The sequence below is a fragment of the Sinocyclocheilus rhinocerous genome, unplaced genomic scaffold, assembly GCF_001515625.1.
Source record: "Sinocyclocheilus rhinocerous isolate Xijiao unplaced genomic scaffold, SAMN03320098_v1.1 scaffold2584, whole genome shotgun sequence".
In the NCBI taxonomy this organism is placed as follows: domain Eukaryota; kingdom Metazoa; phylum Chordata; class Actinopteri; order Cypriniformes; family Cyprinidae; genus Sinocyclocheilus; species Sinocyclocheilus rhinocerous.
The window spans coordinates 161,839-166,792 of record NW_015652145.1 but is presented as its reverse complement, the minus strand read 5'-3'; the positions used below and the strand labels follow the sequence as shown (position 1 = coordinate 166,792).

Genomic DNA, 4,954 nt, shown 5'->3' with positions numbered 1-4,954 from the left:
ACAACTACGTGTATGTACAGCCACACACATATACATATACATGTACATATATATATAATTTAATTTCCATTTTGTATGTTGAAGTACTGAACTAGGTTTTATACACTAGTTATAGAAAGTAGCAAAACGATATTTCTTTACAAAAAATGGACCACACTAAGCAATGGTTCCGCCAAAATACAATACCTGTTACTATAAAATACAGTTATGGTTCCTCCAGTAACACCATAATGAACACATTATATTTTAAATTTAATTTCACGTACTTTAATTTCAATTTAATTCCAAGGAATGTATAACAACAGTAACAATGGCTGTGCATTTAAACTCTGGTTACTAAAGAAAACGTTTGTACAGGAATCTAAAAGACTAGAAATACCCAAGCATCACTAGTAATAACAGCCAGCAGTTTAATACAGGAAGCAAATCCGGTTCTCTCCCAGAGCTACAATATTGCTGAAGCTAAAGACACAAACCTCCCCACCCAGCATAAGCGCTTTTCAGCACGTACCTTTTCTTGCCAGCTGCTTTCGCTCGTATCGCTATCAGTGCGGCACATAGACTATGTGACTTTCAACAGCGCTTACAAGGAAACGGATTTGCTGAGTAGGCTAATTCTGACGAGCTGTATGTAAACAATTGAACATTGCTGTGCAATGTAACTGCGCCCTATAATGCTATTCATAATGACCCAAAATTATATTCATCTGCAGCTGCGTGATACTCAAATAACTGAGTAAGTTAGAGAAGAAAACAACAACCGGACAACGGAGGGAGCATCATCCTTACAGCAGTGTGAAGTCAGACACACAAGGCTCTACTGAACGAGTCTATCATTTAATAATAATAATAACAACAACAATAATAATAATAATAATAATAATAATAATAATAAAGAGATATTATATATTCAGTAATTTATTGTGTGCACTCTGTAATAAATGTTATTGGCTCATTACAGTTTTGTCTTGGCTCATGGGCTCATTAATTTTTTTCCAGTTTATTTAATTTTTAAAATAACAAATTTAATTTAAATGTTATATTGCAAGGATAATTTTAACGCCGAAACGGGGTCTTTTATTTTGAAATATTTTACTTCCTGAAATCGCACCGTTGGAACGCTCTCCCGTTGCTTCGCTCTTCACACGCTGCTCGTGAAAGCGACGGTTGGTCGCTAGAGACAGCGCTGAACGGAGAGTCGGCTGATGCGGTGAGACCACAGGGCTGTTTTCAGTGAAATCTTTTAAATATGCGCTTAAATCTTTGACAGATGCGCTCTCGGCGTGTTGTCGATCACATTTGATTAAAAAAAACGCATTCTTACGACCTTCATACAAAGCGAGAGTATCTGCGATAGATCACACACAATTATAATGATGTAGTACATTTACTCAGAGTCTTATTTGAATGCTTATTATCTTGATATGAACGGTCTCTCATAGACACTGGATCTGCTTGTACAGTAACAGCCTCTTTATGAGTCACGACATTTATGAGCTTTGACCGGGCAGACACGGTCATTTCCTAAAAGATGAAATGAGCAGTAGAATGAACATGATACTATTTAACTAAGTGATGGTTTGTTTGTTCACCTCCCTTTTAGTCCCTCATTCTTTCTTCATGTTTCTTCAGGATATAAAGCCACGAATGCGACTCTTCATAATGGGATCATGTTTCTTTCTGATCAAATCACAAGGTCAGAGATGGGTCTTGTGGACATATATCTAAAGGCATCCTGCCTAACATCTTTATGAGATTTACTAAGCAGCTGTAATACACACACACACACACATACACATATATAAGCATGGCACCAGTCCCACCTGGCACCCGCTTCCTGGCATCCTTCAATAGGGACCAATGGTGAGTTTGTCTCTTTTATAAATCTTCTTTGGCTGTATGTTCAGGATTGATGATCAGCAGGCCCAAATCTGCACGTGCAAAACTTTGTACAGTTCCACAGGGCTGCTTGATTATGAGAAAAACCATAATATATATATATATATATATATATGTATATATATATATATATACATACATACATACATATAATACAAAACAAATAACAGTACAGGTTATTTACAAGTACAGGTTGTGCACATCCACAGCCTAATAAAAAATACATCTAAACCACATCATTGAGAAACATAATGTGGCACAATAATCATTTTATCTTGATTAGCTTGTTTTCATAATTGTTGTAAAACAAAAATCATAACTGAAAATAAAATTCAATTAATTGGCCAGCCTAATTTCCAGTTTGAAGTTGGAACCTCTGTCATTATTATTCTACACATGACCCCACCCTTTGCAAATTTGTTTATGAAATATTTTAGTAAATTTGACTGTGGTTTCGGTTATCAATGTTTAACAGATTTTAGCGTCCATTCTGTAGAATTCCACCAATTTTTTCCCCCCAAAATGAGAAGAATCTTCAGACTGTGTCTGGGTGTGCTAAGCATTAATATAGCTGCTCTGTGCTGGAGAATAGTATTGAATTGAATAGATTAGAACTTTAATGTATCCTCTATTGAAATAAAATGTAATCATTGATATTGCTTTCGGTACCAAACCAAGAAGTCATTCTCTCTGTTGACCATAGAAGCTGAATTACAGTGGGTGGGTATAGAAAAGAATCTCCCCCCCCTTAAAATAATTTAGTTGCTTTGCAGCCTGAAATAAAGACGAACACAGTTTTTGTTTTATTCAACTGTATTTACTCAGCGCAACTTATAGCATCCAAGTGAAAGATAAATAAAACATCAACATGTCAGATAAAAATAAAAAAACAGAATCACTGAGTTGGAAAAAGGATCAACCTGCATGGAGGTGGTAATATCCTGTTATGGGGTGTTTCTCTGCAGCAGGGACTGGAGCACTTGTCAGGATAGAAGGAAAAATGGATGGGGCAAAATACCCTCAAATTCTTTTCTGTACCCACTGTACACATGTACAATGTACATACATATGTGAGTGTATAAACACCTGTCTGTATTTAATCAGAGCTTACATTCCATTGCATTCCTGCGTCATCAACACCATTTCAATATAGATTGTGAAAAATCTGTTTTAGTGAGTTTCTTCAAAGCAACACACAAACTAGGCTAGGTGTGTTTAAATTCCTATGTGTTTTAAATAAACTCTTAAATAAGATAGAGATGATAACAACTTCTGCCCTGCTGCATTAGCAGGTAGAATTACAGGAAATCTCTTTTAAACCAGACAGACCACATATGCAGTGCACTGTAAAAAATAAAATAAAATACTGTAAAATATAATGAATTTAGCCCATTTAATGTAAAATACTGTCAGATTTATGTTTTTTTTTTGCAAGTAAAAACTATGAATTGCCATATAGTTTATGAAAAAAAAATTAAAAGAACATATTTTATATGACGTATACCTTTAGCATTGTTTCTTATTTTTGTTAACTGATTTTTTTGTTTTGTGTTACCCTTATGATGTTTTGTGTGTGTATGACTTGTGCTCCATCTATACACAAGTATAGGTGATGTTTAATAAACTGGCCGCTTACAGTGAATTTATGATTTATCATGCTTTTTGCCACTTGTTTTATCATGGTGTTTATAAATACACTTTAAAGTAAAAAGGCAATTTTTTGTACATTACATCATGTACACCATTACATCACTTATAACACAGTTGTATAGACTACTTTTAAATCTTTTTAATCTGTACAGTAGCTATGTACAAGTAGCTTTGTGTGACAGAAAAAAAAGACTTCATCTGCTGTTTCCAAACCCGATCTAAACTAGCCTGTAAAATAATAGTAGGCTTCCAATGGATAAAAGACTTGTTCTGCCCTTCTTAGTATGACGGTAAGCAATAGTAAGACGTGCTCCCTTTAATTTCTGATTTATTTGCTAGTTAAGCAAAGTTGTTTGCGTATCTGAACAGTGGGTGGGTATGTAATTACCCACTCACACAGTTTAATGCCAGCTGCATACGTCCAGTATACGTATACGGCTTGTTTCGGAATGCAGCCAATATTTAAATCTGTGCTGGTACAGAGCACGACAGGAGGACATTTCACTGTAAAATGTCCCTATTTCCTTGTCCTCATTGAACTTTGCTGTGTTTGGTTCACGCAGGTACAGGGCCTTCACGTTTGCACTCACGTTCCTGCTCTACACAAGCTTCCATCTGTCCAGGAAGCCCATCAGCATTGTCAAGGTAACTCAACCCCTGTCAAATTGAACAACCCTTTAAAGGAATAGTTCACCAAAAAATAAAAATGTGCTCACACTCAGGTCATCCAAGATGAAGATGAGTTTGTTTTTTCATGGGAGCAGATTTTAAGAAATTTAGCATTTACATCACTTGCTCACCAATGGGGACAAATATGAGTCCTCTATCCATAATATTGCTTTATTATAAAGTTGAATGTATAAGTGTGTCGAACTATATCTGCATCCTGTTTACATACTGTATAGTATACTTGTGTATGGCGATATATACAGTATCTCACAGAAGTGAGTACACCCCTCACATTTTTGTAAATATTTTATTATATCTTTTCATGTGACAACACTGAAGAAATGACACTTTGCTACAATGTAAAGTTTTTTCCATAGAATATTCATATTGACAAACCTAGCGACTTTTTTGGATAAACCTTAGCTATGGTTCAGTTGGAAGATTTCGCCAGTGCTGTCCCGCGAACGTGAGGTCTGACTTTCCCGGAGAAGTGTCACCTCTCTCGGCGTCTGTTCTGTGCAGTGAGCGGCAGAGAAGCAGCGCATTCAGTTGGCCGCACCGCAGCCGACTCGTCAATAAATGAGTACAAAACAGCGTTTCCTAGCACCTGTCGCTTACTGATTGTTTGGAATTATAAATATGAGCGTAGTTCGTCTGTTAATATCACATGCACTTTTTTGTTTGTTGTTTTTTTTAGTTTGTTACTCGGACGCAGGCAGTGTGCTGCATGAGACAA

The 4,954-nt window shown here is 36.1% G+C and overlaps 1 protein-coding gene and 1 long non-coding RNA gene across 5 annotated transcripts in view; one reads left to right on the top strand and one right to left on the bottom strand.

The window, feature by feature from the left end:
* The window catches only part of LOC107713722 (uncharacterized), an 8,662-nt gene extending 7,931 nt beyond the window's left edge, over positions 1–731 (bottom strand). For 3 of the 4 annotated variants that reach the window (XM_016519320.1, XM_016519317.1, XM_016519319.1), the window contains exon 1: positions 512–731. The gene's annotated coding sequence lies outside the window, so the exon portion shown is untranslated. Of the gene's footprint in view, positions 1–476 lie in introns of all 4 variants that reach the window. The other variant, XM_016519318.1, reaches the window with a different exon arrangement.
* Positions 732–1,142: 411 nt separating this feature from the next.
* LOC107713725 (uncharacterized) lies at positions 1,143–4,186 on the top strand. The gene is made up of 3 exons (XR_001636924.1): positions 1,143–1,210; positions 1,633–1,863; positions 4,113–4,186. It is a non-coding gene; the product is annotated as an uncharacterized LOC107713725 (long non-coding RNA).
* The last annotated feature ends 768 nt before the right edge of the window (positions 4,187–4,954 follow it).